Source organism: Octodon degus, unplaced genomic scaffold (assembly GCF_000260255.1).
Source record: "Octodon degus isolate 3935 unplaced genomic scaffold, OctDeg1.0 scaffold00015, whole genome shotgun sequence".
Taxonomy (NCBI): Eukaryota; Metazoa; Chordata; class Mammalia; order Rodentia; family Octodontidae; genus Octodon; species Octodon degus.
The window spans coordinates 10,335,485-10,352,984 of record NW_004524591.1 but is presented as its reverse complement, the minus strand read 5'-3'; positions in this window follow the sequence as shown (position 1 = coordinate 10,352,984).

Here is a 17,500-nt window from a genome sequence, read left to right as displayed (position 1 = left end):
CAGGAGAGGTACACGCTGTAAACAGGTGTAGACTGTCGCAAGAGAGTGCGGTCATGCCTGACTAACGGCAAATATGAAGGCAGAGGCCACCAAGCCTCAGAGTCTCAGAGAACAACCAGTAAGTTGAGGTGGCCACGGACACCTCCACAGACTTGGGGTTGGAGGTGTGAGAGGCGGGTGGGAAGAGACCACCCCAGGGAAACAGGACGGGAGTGCTCAGAAGGAGGTAGAAACACACGCGGAGTGTGAGCAAAGTGGGAGCTTTATTTGAGGGAGAGTGAGGGCTAGTTGCAGCGAAGGCAGATTGGACGGGAGCGTAAGGGCTTGAGCAGCCCCTCTACTTGGCTGTCAATTTGCCTCTTGCAGTTGCTGAGGAGAGTGATATGATTGAAATTACATTTAGGGAAAGTGGAATGGAAGGATCTAGGAAAGGGAATCATGGTTGAAAGCACGCACATCACTATGGGCAGAGGACCGTAGCGGCAGTGTCCAAGAAACACGCTGCGGCAGGACCCAGAACAATCTGCTACTGCTGTGAGCTGCATGTTCATGACGGAATGAACTTCAGCATACAGCTTGTTAAGGTTCTTTCTCTTTTTCTTTTTTTTGTCTTTTTGAGACAGGTTCTTGCTGTGCAGCTCAGGCTGCTGTTGAGCTCCCTTTGTAGCCCAGGCTGGTCTGACACTCACAATGATCCTCCTGCCTCAGCCTCTCCAGTGCTGGGATGGCAGGTGTGCACCACCACGCCCGGCTAATGGCTCTTTCCTGTCCCCAGACCAGGGCCCTCCAGACCATCCAGTGCAAGACTCCTGAGCAGTCTGTCACGCCTTCTTTCTATCTTCTCTTCAGGTCCTTAAGGTTCCTGTGTCACCCCATCTGTCCAGGGTGCCATTCTCCATGTCTGCCTCCCCACACTGCAGCTTAACTCGTCCTTTGGCTTTAGCTCAGCTGTCTCCACCTCAGCAGCACCTCTTTGTGTCTATGCCAGTCTCTTTGTAATATTTTTCTGCCCTGGCCAGCTTTTGCCACTTTAACAAAACATGCAGGCCACTTATGAAGCAAAGAGGCGTGTGTAGCTCATGGTTTTAGGAATTTAAAGATACGGTGGTAACATTGTCCGAGGCCTCTTGTGAGGGCCCTCTAGGTACCCCGCATCATGCAGAGGGGTGATAGGGGAGCTCACGCAGGAGCAGCTGTAGTATCTCAAACAAGAAGCCAGAAAGAGACCAGGTGGGACCAAACTCAGGCTTTCATAACAGTCCTCTGGTAAGAGCTACTGCGGGGTCACACCAGCACCCTCAGTTGACAGAAGGGACCTCCATTGGGCCCCTCTTTTAAAAGTTTCTGCATCATCTCCTGGTACCGCTACCTATGTGCTAAGCTGTCACCACAGGAATCTTTCATGGGGCATCCAAACCACAGCCGCATCATAGAACCAGGTGTTTTCCCTTTATAGAACCAAGCCTCTTTCATTTATATTTTCCATGTATGTGACTGGTTAACCTCTGTCACTCCTTCCCAAGTGCTAATTTCCTGGTACTGGACTGCATGTTCATGTCTATTCTCATCCCCATGGGAGACAGAAGAGAGTCACTGATTCTCTACTCAGTGTCTCTGGTGATCCCTGTGGAGGGGCAGGAGGTGGTTAAGAAGCAGAGACTTCAAGGTAAATCACAGCAGTGGAGAAAGTTCTGGGCCTCTTAGAGATACTCTGGGTTGCCCGAGAGGGGCACCTGTATGGTTCCTTGGCATGCCATGCAGTTCTGAACTACAGACACTCCCGTCCTGGTAGACATAGAAACTAGGGCATCTTAGAATCTATTACAATTAAGCATTATGGAGCTGTGGTTGCTGTACCCAGGAAATGAGACAGAGTTTTTCTGACAGAGTTCAAGCCACTCGGAGGACATTTTTGCAGATAATAAGGACCTCTTCAACATGGCTCTGCAAAATGATTAGGAATTCTCGGTCAAGATTTATCAACATTACCTTTAGAAAAAGAGGTCCTTGTGGCAGCCTGGGATGAATGGTTTGAAATGCACTTTCAGTTGCAAGAATCAAATTCATGCCATTGTACAAAATTTCTAGCACAGTCTTTTTTTTTGTAGACAGTATATAAATTTGTTGTTTGTAGTGTGGCCAAGATAACAAGCATTCTCTGCAGTGGTGAAGGGATTTGTGTGTGCCCAGAGGACTGTAAGGGCAACTCATCTTGATGTCTTGTGCACGACATGAATTGTTCTCTTGGCTTTATTCTGGTAACTCCCTCCTAGTAAACAGTGAATTAACCAATGATCTTCAACAGCTAAGATTTTGTTTAGATCAAGAGAAAAAGAATTGCTATGGTCAGTGGCCTAATTTATACCTTATAATGCTCTATTGAATTTAGAGTTATGAGATATTGTATGTTTAAAAAATGATCCAAGCCATATCTCTAGTTTTATGTCCCATCTCACAACATTGTCATGCCACTTGAGTTGAGCTTTTAAAGTCGAACTTTAAGGTTGGGTGGCATTTTGAGGCTAGCTCAGCAAATAAAATGTGGTACAGCTGACCCTGTATGACCTGCAAAGATAGCTCAAAAATGTACTGTGACTTCTCTGTGGCTGACTTTCTTTCAGGATGTTCTCTGTTGGAATCAAGTCACCATGTTGTGAAGAAGCTTAGGTCCCATGGGCAGGCCAGAGGTGGATCCGTCAGCCTACTGGCCACCTGAGGGCTCTGCCTACTGACAGACATCAATGCATACCTAAAGGAGCTTTGCGTCCCTTCTAGCCCCCTGCTTGAATGCTATCCCGGAGTATTCCAGGCAGAGACTAGTTGAGCTATTTTTACCAAATCCTTTTCACTTAAAGGTCTATGAGGAAACTAACCATTATTACATAGTTTTTGAGTCACTGGTAGGTGACTAGAGAAATAGCTTAAAACAGAGTGAAAACCTTTCTATTTTTGCTTGGTTTTTGATTTGTTCATGCTATTTCTCAGGACTGAAATATACCCCTGCTTTTTGCCCCCGCCTCAACTTTTTACTTGTCTGACCTTCAGGCTTATCTTTCATAAATGAATTCAGTTGTAAGTTTCCACAGAAGTCTTTAGCCAAAGGACCCTCCTTTGTATATTACCTTCAGTGACTCTCAGCCAAACGTGGTATCAGGATCTATTTAAATGCTTGATGCCTGCCCCAGTCAGTACATTCATCTCTATAGTATTCATCTCTGTATCATTAATCTCTGTGCGCCCGGGGACTAACACTGTTGATCCCACCACCTACCAACTTCGTGAACTCTGTTAGGAAAACGAATGTCTCTCAGACTCCCTTTTCTTATCTGGAAAGGCGATAAGTGAGAGCCAACACTCTGTGTTGTGGAAACTTAAGGGAAAAAATGTCGTCTAAGGGGCTGGTGCCTGGTGAGACCTACACGTACTGAGCTGCTACAATTACTATTTTCTCACCTGAAAATAGGAGAGAACAGCATTCAGAAAACAGATCAAAAATATTGTTGAAAATGTATGAGGCTTTTTGACCTTATTCTCCTACACTTCTGATGGTCAACTTTGAATTCATTACCTTTTCTCCACCATATGATTTCTTTATACATTGTTCTCAGAGAAAGGCCGGGAACAGCTTGGCAAGGTGACATAACTCGGATTGATGAATGAAGGTCTAAACTCACAGCAAAGGCAAGAGCCTTGAAAGTCAACTGCTTGAGGAAGGTAATAGGTTTTGGAGTGCAGCAACTTAGCTTTGGTATTGGAATATGAATTCTTATAATTAATAAGGTATGGAGATCCTGCCAGTCACATGATATATGATGTCACAGTTACTGGAAGACACCCAAATCCTTCCCACCTGCTACTTTTTCCCCCAACTTCTCCGAAAAGGACTGATCTGTTCTGTTAGAGTTCCCTGGCCTAGTTGGGCAGACCAGAAATCTGCCAGAAGCCCCTTACTTGTAATGAGATTGGAACAGCAGCCTAGCCATGTGAAGACTGGAGAGAGAGGTACTGCACTTGGAGAAGCCTGGGGCAAGACAAGGAGGTGTACGTGTATGCATGCATGCATGCGTGTGTGCGCATGTGTGCATGTGTGTGTGTGTTGGCAACAGCTAGACAGCATTATCATCAGTACCTGCTAGTCCGTGACAAGCACCAGTTGAAAAGATTTATAACTCAGCAGATACTAGATATTCCAATAGTTATATTTTATTTTGGTATGATTGATGTCAATTTTCAGGTGTGGATGGATATTTTAGGCAGAGTTTCCCTCTTTGTTCAGTTATTCCTGCTTCAGCATGGCAGGGGTCTTCCAGCCTTCGAGTGAGTTGTCAGTGTGGTTGCATCCGGGTAGTATGGTTATGCTGTACACTTGGCGGATTGCAGGCATGCTGCTGGTTGTTTCTTGTTGACAACCCTTCCTCCAGCTAGAGTCCCTTGGGTGTGGGTTTCCAGGAGTCTAAGATGCTCCTGCCTAAGAAGCCCACAGCAGGCTTTAGGGGAAGCCAGAAGAAACATCCCACTGCTACAGACTGCTGCAGGCTGCTGCCTGGTCAGCACTTGCTAGGCTCAGTAGTATCAGCCACCTTATCACAGGGATCTGAAAGAACACATGTTACATTTTTATAAATTGCTTTTTAGTACAGTTTTTCAAAAAATGTATTTGGTTGTTACAGGGTCTCACTATGCAGCTCAGACTCATAGTGATCCTGCTGTCTCAGCCTCTCCACAGCTGGGATTACAGCTGTGTGCCACCACACCCGGTTTGGGGGCCAGCATGGCATGCAGTACTGGGGATCGAACCCTGGTCCCTGTGCTTGCCTAAGCAGGCGCTTAGTCCACTGAGATATCTTGTCAGCCATATATCTATTTTTTTGAAAATTCTTTGAAAATTATTTTCTTCTTATTACTCACTCTGGATATCAAAAGCAGAGACTGGCTCATGCCAAGTACATAATTTATATAAAGCCCAGTCTTCTTGATATTACTAAATCATAGTTCATATTGAGCTACACCGTTTTCAGTTTTTACCTTTGTGAGATTTTTTTTTTCTTCTGGATATTATTTCTAGCAAGCTCAATTTGTTTCTACCAAAATTTACAGGTCTAAAAATCTAATAAGAAAATTTTAAGTGCATAATGTTTTAATCAATAATAAAAGATTATTAGAAAGGGAATAAAACAAACTCTGTGACCAGAATGTTTATTAAATCTGTTGTGCCATTTGGAACAAGTTATTTGACTGCCCTGCATTTACTGCTTTCATCTATAAAATGGGATAATATAAGGGTCAAGTTTAAATGCTGTTTTATGAGAGAAACTGTAAATATTCTTAAATGGTGCAAGAAGCTATAAAAGCTTTATAAGTATTTGTGATCAAAAGCTACTCATGAAGTATTTTGTGTGGTCTCCCCGACATACTAAGTGCCACGGAAGTGTTGGCTGTGTACGTAATATTAGGGCAGCATCATCTAGGTTGTAGGTTAGAGTTACCGTGTGTCCTGGAGGAGCTAGGAGGGGATTGAGGATGGAAGCATAAAGATTGGTTTGGAAAGGACTTCTATATGATGACACGGACTTGGCCCCAGGTGGGGGAGCCGAGGTGGTGCGCAGGGATTAGGTGTGGACTGGGATTAAAAGAAAGTTGATGGCCTGCAGGTGGGGTATAAGAAAAACAGCAGCTATCTCTGAGGTTTGCAGCCTGAGCTACTGGAAGAACAAAACTGCTGCTAGCAGAGGAAAGGCGGTAGGAAGAGCAGAGCTGCTGACACAGGGAGGGCCACGTCCTCTGGCGATGGATCGCAGAGAAACTGAGTTCAGACCACCAAAATGCTGGGTAGATCTTAAAGGATAGAATGCTTACTAGTGAGTGCGAGGGCAATTAGACTGCGCGTGAGTCAAGCAGGGGTGCGATTGGTTGGCCTGGAAATCCCAAGCAATTACAGATAGTATGACTGCTTTTCCAGAAGAACTGAAGACATCATACCACGGCTAAATATATGCACCCATGTTCATAGCAGCACAATTTGTCATAGCTAAACCGTGGAAGCAGCCCGAATGCCCATCAACTGAGGAATGGAGAAAAAGGTGTGGCATTTGTATACAAGGAGGTACCTCTCAGCTATAATGAAAGATAAACTTGGGCTTTTCCAGGTAAATGGATGCAGCTAGAGGCCATGTTCAGAAGTGAAATAAATCAGACCTGCATGAGGGAACATCATATTCTCTCCTGAGCATAAGAACCTGAAAGAGTAGGTAAAATCTGAAAGGTACAACAGATACTGTGGAAGGGAAAGAAACCGCTCAAAAGGAAGGAAAACCTAGAATGGGGGAGAGGGGAAAAGAACAAAAGAGAGAGAGAGGGAGGGAGGGAGGGAGGGAGGGAGAGAGAGAGAGAGAGAGAGAGAGAGAGAGAGAGAGAGAGAGAGAGAAAATAATATATACACAGGATATCTTGGATAATTTTACAGATGACTTCTACTGGTATAATAAAAGGAACAGTTAATGCTTAATTTTATCTTTTTTCTTTATAATTTTTGACCACTTTTTCATGCTTATGTCTGGTAATCTGAACAAGTTGAAGAGAACAATACGCAATGCAACAACCATTGTTGAATTCCTATCATGTTGTTTAATGAAATTTTATATTGTTTCTAATGCTTTTTTCCCCACTAATTTTTATTCTCTTCAAAAATTAAAAACGAGGGCTGGTGAGATAGCTCAGCAGACTAAGTGCCTGCTTTGGCAAGTGCAGGGGCCAGGGTTGGATCCCCAGCACCACGTGCCATGCTGGCCCACCCCTGAGCACAGTGAGCCAGCCACCCAAACCCGGTGTGGTGGTCATACCTGTGAGCCCAGCTCTGGGAGGCTGAAAACAGGAGGATCACTATGAGTCGAAGCTGTGTAGTGAGGCCCTGCACCAAATACATTAAAAACATTAAAAATGATAGTACAACTAGGGCAGTTTAGGAGCTCACTGATGGACTATGAAATATTGAGCTAGTGGATTCCTGACTGTATGTTGAGTAATAGTTCTGAAATCGCTTAGAAAATGGAGCTCACAGAAAATGAAAAATTGGCAAACCCTGGAGGTCCTGCCAAATAAGAGAGGCAAAAAAAGACAACGCTCATTAATCACCACCACCAACCATACCATGATGAATGGACCCTGTTTCACCCTCAGTTGTTAAACTTAGTGGAAAATGCTTCATTTCCAAAACTGAAGGAAAAGTTATGGAACATGGTTCATAATGACTTGCTACAGAAGTTTTGATATAATTGAAATTATTTAGTTTTGAAGCCTAATCTAGTATTCAGACAAATTGAGGTCAGGAAATTTGTTCATTTGAGAAAACACATGAAGGTTGCTACACATAAAAGTCGATGTTGAATTCCTCTGTCAGATCTAGTGTTACCTGCAAAGTTTTCCAAAGAAAGCCCACTCCCTATTAAAGGAAAATTAATTCAGCAAAATGTAGTATTTTCTATAAAACACGCTGGGGGCTCTGCCATTCAGGAGGCCCATACACCACATGGGTTGGAGCAGTTTCCCAGTAAGGAAAGAAGTCTGGGAACTCCATTTCAGAGGCCCACGAGCCTCTTCTACAGACTAGCTGAGCCCCTCCCTCTGAGTCCAAGCAACCTGGCATTCTACCCCTCATCCTACTGCTCAGAAGCTGTTTCAGCCATTGTATCCTGATCATCTCAGAAGAGCTGAGCAGAGGAGGGCCTTGTTTACTTAGAGCATTTTCTCCTGTGTTTTACTTTGCCAGTGGTCCAGTGAGTCCTGGTGCACACCTTCTCTGAGGTGGGAGCTGTAATGATGCTCATGTATTTATTTATTCATTGTGATTGGAGGACTTTGACCTTAGTTGCTCATCCTTACCATGATGAAGCCATATTGGTGACTTGGCTAGGAGGGGGCATGCTGTCTCCTAGCAGGAGCGTGGCCTGTGGTGTTTCCTGCAGCCAGCTTCTGAGGGCAGGAGTTTGTTCTATGACACACAGACCACCTGTTGCTGTTGGAAGGTCTTTGGGGAGTGGAGTCACTGCAGGCTACATATTTTCAGTCCCGTGTGTGAACGCTACATCTTGCTTTCTTGGTGACCTCCATTTCTGGATTCTACTGCTCATCCTGTCCTAAAAGCCCTAGGTTTGGTGTGGCTGGTTGGTGGCTGGTGTGTAGGGTTTTCTTTTGAGTATGTGACAGTGATCTCTGGCACCTGGGGACAGAGATGTCCATGTCCACATTTTCCAGGCATGTGCAGAGTGCTCAGCCTTACCTAAAAACACATTCATAACTGAGTAAGGTGTTTTCAATTTGTACAGAATAGTTAGAATATTCTATCAAAGTTGTGAGACATAAGAAGGCTGGAAATACAGTCCTGTATGATTTCTCATAATTAGCACTTGTATTGATTTGTTTTCTATTTGAATGTGAAAGTTCCTTCTGAAATCCCAACATCACTTTTATCCCCTCTTTGATAGTGTTCAGAACAACTGTCTTGCGTCATGATCAGCAAAGCAACCCAGAGAAGGATAGCCATAGAAACTCAGCATGCAGGGCCCACCAAGAGCTACATCACTGACCACAGCATCTCCAGGCTTCAAGAATTTTGCATTGTTTGTAGATTCTTACCACAATAGTAACCAGCCTTTTTTTCAGCTCAGAAAACTTACCAGAAATGTGTGCTATGTGACAAACCAGTCCAGGAACTCAGCCAGCCCTTTCTTGGCCTGGATGGCTTAGGATAATCATCTGCCCAGTGAAGCCAGCTGCCTCCATGGCTGGGTCACTTTCTGCTGTCACCAGAGCCCTTCCCATGACGAACAGTTTCATGATGCCTTTCAGCAGAAATTGCTTCAGTTGTGTCATTTCCTGGAGCAAAGGTGACCACTTTTCCTGGGTTTGAACACACCCATCTCCAATTGGCTTGCAGGAATTGTGCCAATCCTGCCAATTTTATAGGCATTCTGAAGTGGCAAATGTGAGGCGATGATGAGTTGGATGAGTTTATGAAAGGATGCAATCTAGAATTTACAGCAGCTTGGTTCTGTACCATGGCCACCGTCGTGGGTGACTTCACATCCTTTGAAGTTAAGCCTGTTAGGCCTTGGCTTCAGCATGCTGTCACCATTTCAACCAAGAATTAGAGCAAGTCCTGCTGGGTCAAGTTTATTGCTGGTTTTCTTAGTGTAGGCACTGCCTTCCTTCCTGATCTTTTCTGGCTACAGATGACTCATGGAAACTTCAGGAACACCGACGCTTTGTCGCTTCACGCTGAGTAAGAAAGAAGGGTGCGCTCATGGGTTTGATCCTCGAAGACACCAGCTTCTAGTTCAAGAATGCCAGCAGCACACATGAGGACAGGACGGTTGTCCTGGGAAGTGCCTGTAATAATATTCTTGATGAATGATAGTCAGATACTCTCTGTCCTTCAATTTCTTTTTTTTTTCCATTTTAATGAAAAAAAAGATAAAATAGCAATGAGACTGTTTCAAAACAAGTTAGTAGGACAGTTACAATAGTTAATACATTGTATATTGTTGTCCTCATAGCAGTTGTTCAAAGGACAAGATGCAGACATGATATCTAAACAATATTAGTACAAACCTTTCTTCTCAATGAACTAAGAGAAAGTAGCTGTATATCTATCCTAACTTTCTTGTGTATACATATTTTTTTTTATTTCCCTTTTTTTTTCCACAACAAACTGTCCTTTATTTATACTTTTGCAAAATTAGTAACACGTGACACAAAGTTGCCTAACAACTAATAGCTGACAACAACTGGACAGTGTGTTTATCTCAGGCAGGACTGATTAGCTTGATTGCTTTAGGCAATGAGGCCTAGTCCCACCTACACACTTCTGATCAATTTCCTAGCTTCTGTGGCTCCCGACATATCACCCTTTTTTGTTTTGTTTTGTCAGAGATGTCTGCCCTTAAATGTCTATAGGGAAGTACCAGGCTTGTGTTAAGTCTTCAGTGCATCCGAGAATCCACGCATACTAGCAAAAGCTCTTTTTCAGCAATTTCTCTCTCAAAACTTTTTATTGTATTTTTATGAATCGTACCGCATTCTTGTGCTTGTTGGTCCGTACCTGTGAAATTGCCCAAATTTACATGATCAATGATGACAATATTGATATAAGTCCTTCACTTTCCCCTCTTGATTTTACTTTAGCAATGCTTTTCACAATACCTTTGTTCTGGTGGCAAAAAGACATTTATTTATTTATTTTAATGTATTTGGTTGTTGCAGGGTCTCACTACGCAGCTCGCACTTGTGGTGATCCACCTGTCTTCAGTGTCCCCAGAGGTGGGCTTACAGGCTTACACCGCTACACCGGAACTCTGTGGCTGGCTCAGCCCACCCTGGGGACAGGGGCTGGCACAGCCTGTGGTTCTGGGGATTGAACCGTGGTCCCTGTGCTTGCCTAAGCTTGCCTAAGCAGCACTTTAGTCCACTAAGCTATCTCCCTGGTCCCTATTTATTTTTTTTCTACTCTTTCTTTTCCTTAGTTGCTGCACTTTTCTTTTGTCTTCCTTTCCTTTAAAAAATATTTTCAAATAAACCCCAGGTAGCATGGCATTTCAATTTCAACATAGTTCACTGTTACTACAAAAAATACAGCACTTATAAAACCATTCTTTTAGACCAGAAAAAAATAAATACTTTCACTTGGGAAATTTAGAGGACTTTTCCCTTTGAATACCCAGGAATAAATGACTGAGAAAAGGGCATTGAAATTATAGAAAAAGAAAAAAATATTTTTTTACATGTTCATTTAACAGACCAAAATTTGTTGAACACCTCCGTCTAGAGCAGATTAACAATTGAAGCCTTTAAACATTGGTGGAGCAAAATGCCTGACACCAGCGACTTCAGTAAGCAGTGGTTCGGTTTGAGTCACAATCTGAAGGGTTTCAGCTTTTGGCCGGTTGTCTGCAAGGCAGAAGCACCATGGCGCAAGGGCTTGGCAGAGGAAGATGGCTCAGCCCATGGCAACCAGGAAGCATGGGACAACAGCAGGGCCCAGGAGGAGTTTCCAAGCTCATGCTGCTTGGAGGCCGACCCAGGCATGCCCAGAGGTGGGCTTTCTTAATCCCGCAGGCATCTCCCAAGCCCGTCACACCTACAGTCGAGATTAGCCGTCATGTGTAGCTATTCAGCAATTCATAAGACTTTACTTTTTTTCACTGAAATAGTGACAATACAAGATAGGTTCTCTTTCTTTATTTTGAAAGAGAGCTAGAGATTATTTAACTTGGAAATCTCTAAGAACATTTTAAATCACTGTACATAGTGTGGACATTTACTATATTTAAAATATCTGCTGGGGAGATAGCTTAGCAGCATAAACACCTGCCTGGGAAGCACAAGGTCCTGAGTACAATCCCCAGAATCCAAAAGAAAAAAATATCTTACAATATAAGTACAGAAGCATCAAGAATTTTTGGAGCATGTCAATTAATGGTAGATTATTTGGATATATCTCTACATACATACTTATAGCTTCTTCCATTCCGGGGTCATTTAAGATTTTGATAATTTTATGAAAGGTAAGGATTCTATCTCCACAACTGAAGCTATCCACAACAATTTGCACGTGTTTTGTTGATCCCCTAAACTGCAGCCATTAGTGTCCAGAATACCCTTCTAGCATGCAGAAATAATTTTCATCTCCACTTTTGGCTTCACATGTGATTCTAGGTTAGCTGACTCATTTAGTATCTGTTTTGTTACAAGTTGAAGTATAGGGATATCTTTTATCAGTAATACTGAGGAATGTTTTCTAAGAAGGTCACCCAGGCCTCTCCCTACTTGGCTCCGACCACTCCTGATTCTCCTTGCCAATTCAAATGCCTGTCTCCCCTTCTGAACTATAAACCTCTCAAGGGCAGGAACAGTGTAGTCTAGAGGGATGTCTTAAATCTCTAACACCATATCTGTCCCCCCTAGGCCTAAATACTTTTAAGATTATGTACACGAGTAGGGTATTGTTCTCACTAGATACCCAAGCAAGCTGATGTTATATGAAGCTCGGTACTTGCCCAGAGCCAAAGAGCTAAGAAGCAGCCTGATGGATAGGACACTCAGTACCGCTGGTTCTAGGCCCGAGCTCTCTCCAGGGCGGACCTACAGAGTGAAAGAGGGAGCTTCAGGGCTAGTCACTGTTCATGGGTGAGCCTTTGTCAGAGAGAAGGTCTCATAGTTTAAACCTGAGAGGATGGAGGGGAACTGTGCCGTGCTCTATGATACGGGCCTCCAAGGGGAAAAAGAAAGGGCGCGGGAGCCTGAGAGCAGCTTCCAGACGGAAGGGCAACAAATACCTCGAGAAAACGCCGGTACAGCCTTCAGAACAGTGGCCCATTTACCACGTAGAGAATATTGATTCAGACAGTAGTGTACTTTTCTTAAAAATGAAAGCATTTAGGGTTGTGTGATTCTTTGGATCCTAGTGTTTTTATCTTTTGTTACTTTAAGAAGGATTTCTCCCTTGCCCAGGATATCAGAGTGCAAGCCTAGTTATTTGGTTCACTGGTTGACCCAAGTTAAGTATTCTTATTGGTTTATGTTGCCCCGTCTGCTTCCCTTGCAATCACCAATTTACACATTAGATTTCTTTTCTTTTTTTTTTTTTTTTTTTTCTTTATGTATTTAGTACATGGTCTGCAGGGACTCCCTACACAGATTGGACTCCTAGTGATCTTCCTGTTTTCAGCCTCCCAGCACTGGCATTACAGGTGCACGGCATCACACCCAGTCTCAATCGTCTCAGCGCGCCCTGGGGGAAGACCAGCATAGCATGGAGGGGATCAAACTCCGGTCCTTGCTGTCTAAGCAGGGGCTTTAATCCACTGAGCTATCCAACAGGCCCATTACACATGATATTTCTTTAATGGCTTTTATTCATTTCATATATATACATTTCTATTTTATTTATTTTTTTGGTGGAACTGGGGATTGAACTCAGGTCCTTGTGTTTGCCAGGTAAGCTCTTATTCTACTGAGCCATCTCCCTGGCCTCCATTTCTATATTTTTTCCTTTATTTTTTAATTTTTAAAAAATTTTTAAAAATAATTTTTTTGAAAAACAAATAGCAATGAGACAGTTTCAAAACCGATTACTAGCACAGTTTTTATAATATATTGCATATTGTTGTCTTAGTGGTTATTCATTGTGCAAGATGAAGACACGCTATCTTGTCCACAAACACCATTAGAATAAATCTTTCTATTCACTGAATTAAAAGAATGCAGCTGTATAGCTATACTATTTTGAATATACGGATACAAAATGGTAATTCATTTGTATCCCTTTTTTTGTTTAGTTTTGTTAGAGAAGGGTATTCCATTGCCATTTAAATATTGTAGTTGTGTGAATTCAGCAAAATATTCCAGTGTAGAGTAGTAATCATGTTCCCTCTTGTTTTTATATCGATGCTGGATATTTGTGAAAATTAAAAAACAAAACAAAACAAAACAAAAAAAAAAAAAACGGGACTCAATGCCTTAGTTTTCTCCAACATATGCTCAGCTTGGTTGATTTAGGGTGATCACTTAGGGGAGTGGGGTGAAAGCCCCAAAGGCTGCCTGGTTTGGGAAGTGAAAGCTAAACAAAACAACTTTTGATTCACCGATAGGCCTTCACAGTTTATCTCTTTGAGTTTTTAAAATGTAGGCTTCCTGAGACTCACCACATTTCTCAGAATAGAAAACATGTCAGTAGAAGATATTTCTCAGAAAGCCAGTTACCAAAGTGAGCCAAACCCATGTGCCTCGGAGTGAACGCACGTTTAGCACAGACAGAAACCACTGGGGATGTATGTTCAGAGAAGAGTTTAACTTTTATAGAAATTTCAGTAATTTCCTGTTTTGAGGATATGTGAAATATGCAGGAAAGTTGTTTTTGTTCAGTTTGGTTGAAAAATCTTTTTGATTGTAAGTCTTTTCAGTTTTCTTGGAAAATTTATTTAGAAATGTGACTTAAGAAAGCTTTAGCAGAAAAACATTAGAGGAATCTTAAAGACTGAGAGGCTCTCTCTATATGTCCCTATGGTATTTAGCAGCCTCTTTAGCTTTCTAGTTAAGTTTTTAATTTTTGGAGAATTATCTGCTGATAATAAACAGCCGCCCTTTCAAACACCAGTAAGTTGTACTTGTAAAATATCTCTTCTATGTAGTTATAGTTATAGTATGGCATTATAAATAAATTTGTCTTTTGGATTGGACTAAGACATATATGAGGTATGATCAAAATGTACAGTGGGTGTTTAAATTAAAAACGGCGTTACAGTAAGAGACACTTTGCTATTAATTTCCTTTAAGATCTACTCGCTTTGGACACACACGGCTCACTATTCTTGCTACTTGCTGAAGAAGTTCTGGAAGTCTTCTTTCCTGACTGTCTTTATGAGGTGTGATGAGAACCCCCACGGATGCTGCTGCCGGTGCCATGCCGCAGAAAGGCAGGCTTGAAAAGCAACATTATGCATGGCCTCACCCACCTTCTTCACTGGCTCTGGCACTGTGAACCTTCTGGTTTTTCTCCAAAATCAAAATGTTCATGAAAGGTAAAAGTTTTGAATTAATTTAGGACATTGAGGGAGATGCAACTACAGAACTAAAGACATGAAAAAACCTTGCTGCTCCTTAGAAAGTGGCAAGAATGATGGGCAAATTGTGGTCCAGTGAGCGGGTGTGTTTTTCAGGGGATTACTGGCAACATTTTTTCCCATTATATTAGCTTTTTTAAAATAATTTTTATTCTTTTGTTTTGTAATAAATGTTATTTTTCAGTCCCACCATGTGTAGTGCAAGCTTTGGTCAGAAGTAGTCTTTTTTGGAGGTATGTCATAAGAGGCACATGACACATGTGTCTCACATATTTTCTTCTTGTTCCTGAGATTACTGTCATTGCCTTTCTAAGGAAGATGCTCCTTTTTTTTTTTTTTTTTAATTTTAGGGCAGGGTCTACAGGGTCCACAGGGTCGATAGGCTCTATAGGGTCTCACTATGTAGATCAGACCCATAGTGATCTGCCTGTGTTCAGCCTCCCAAGAGCTGGGATTACAGGTGCGCTCCACCATACCCAGTCTCAATTGCTATCTCAGCGCTCCCCAGGGGCAGGGCCGGCATGGCACACCAGGGATCAAACCCCTGGCTGCTGCATCTGCCCCAGCAGGCTCTTTAATCTGCTGAGCTATTTGGCTGGCCCAGGAAGATGCTTGTTTTTAAAGAAATGAATACTGGCAAGTTTTAGTTCAATTACTGGGTAAAACGTGATACTGTAATATGTGTATGCAATGTGAATGATAAAATCAACCTGATCAAAACAGCCATCTCAAGTATATATAGTTCATTTTCTTCTAATTGAAACATTGCATTTGGACCAACATTTCTCCTAACCACCATTTTGCTCTTTGTTCTCCAATTCTATGTGCTCTGGTCTGGCTTTTTTTTTTTTTTGACAAATTCTACAGGTTTATGTAGTTCAGCCTGGCCTTGAACTCATGATGTAAGCCAGGCTGGCCTTGAACTCACAGTGGCCCTCTTGTTTCAGTCTCATGAATGCTGGGATAGCAGGTGTGTGCCACCATGGAAGCCTGTGTTCAGTTTTTTAAAAATTTTTTTTATTTTTTTTTTATTTTTAGGTTTCACATATAAGTGAAACCCATGGTAAGAGCTATCACTTCTTGTTAATAGATACAGGGGCTCTGATGTTATCTACATGCATCATAATATTAATGGCAAATTTTTCTAACTAAGGAAAACTTGTAAGCATAGTTATTAAGACACTTACAGTAAAAAAAAAAAAAAAAAACACACGGTGTTATCAAAGATTCAACATGATTCCAAAGACATATCAAAGTTTTCAGGTTGGCCTAAAAGTAACATTTGTTTATAACTTGGAAGGGTGTAAAATTAAACTATCAGATCAGCAGCGTAATTGCTTTGTCAGGTAAGTTGGCTAACACTAGATACAGCAGGGCACAGGGCTTGTGTTTGCTGGTTTATTTTGACAAGCTGTGTGGGAAAGTGTAGCCATGAACAATCCAGAATTTGCAATTCTGCTTGGAGAACAAATGCTAGGCTGAGAGCCCCAGTGATTCCAAGAGGGATGTTGGGAGTATTGATCACTGATGTTGTCTTTCTGATGAATTTCAGCCTACAGAGTAGGTAGATCTCAACAAAGGGCCAAGTGCCCCTTGAGTTTGTTGTAGGGGTCATGAGTTACTCTAGCAATGTGGTGAGCACTTTCTTATCATTTACTAGGGCACGGAAATGTCACTGTGAAAGGCTAACTCAAACAGTATTAACAATAGAGGGTTGGCCATGAACTGAGAGAAAGTAGGCTCTTCATATGAGGTACTGAGATGCGTGACAATCATTTTTCCATGACTGGAACAAAGTACATGACAGGCACAACTTCAAGGACTAAGTGTTTATTTTGGCTCACAGTTTTCAGGGTGCTCAGCCCCTTGCTTTTTTCCAAGACACAAATGGGGCAGTAGAAGCACACGGGGAGGACAGCTGTTCACACCACACAGTCAGGAAGCAGAGAGGGAAGGAGTGGAGGGTGCAGAGCCATGAGCACATCCTCTCAGGTCGCACCCTGAGTGACTTCAACCAGGCCCCGTCTCCTAACAGCAGATGGACTACTGAATGCAAATGAAATCACTGGTGAGTATGGTGCCTCCATGGTCCAATCACTTTCTGAAAACATGAGACATTTTTTGGCCATATTAGAGGTAAACAATAGCAATATTTGAAAACTGAGACCTCTGTAAGAGTCCCTGAGGTGCCGACCCTGTGCTAAGCTGGAGTTAGCGCCATGTTAGAGAAGGAAATAGTGAAGCTTAAAGCCACTGAGTAACCTTCTCAGGCCTCATCACCAGCAAGTACCAGAATGGGATTAAAAGCTAAGGAAGGGCAAGGAAATTTTTAATATTTAATGGGGAAAATGACATGAAAAAAGGACCTTTTTTGTATTTTTTAGGGAAGGGTCTACAGGGTGTTCAGGGTCTCACTACTAGATCAGATGCACAGTGATTCTCCTGTTTATAGCCTCCCAAGTGTTGGGATTACAGGCGTGTGCCACCATGCCCAGTCTCAATTGCCCTCTCAGCATGCCCCAGGAGTGGGGCCGGCACAGCAGGTCGGGGATTGAACCTTGGTCCCTGCACCTGCCTTAGCAGGTGCTTTAATCCACTGAGCTATTTGGCCAGCCTGAAAAAGGGACTTCTTGTTTTTTGTCATTTGTAGCTGTAGAGAGCTGAAGCAGGAATTAATAAGAAATTAGAGTAAAAGGTCAATTTAAATGTATCATAAGGGTTCCTGAAGTCGGCAAGCAACCCAGAAGGGCAAGAACTTGTTTTCCAAATTGCGACCTTTATATTCCTAGACAAGTTCAGTGGAGATAGCCACAAAGTGGAGATGCTGTGAGGGATTCGGGTTTGAGGGACTGCACTGAACTAGGTGACCTTAAAATTTTTTTTTT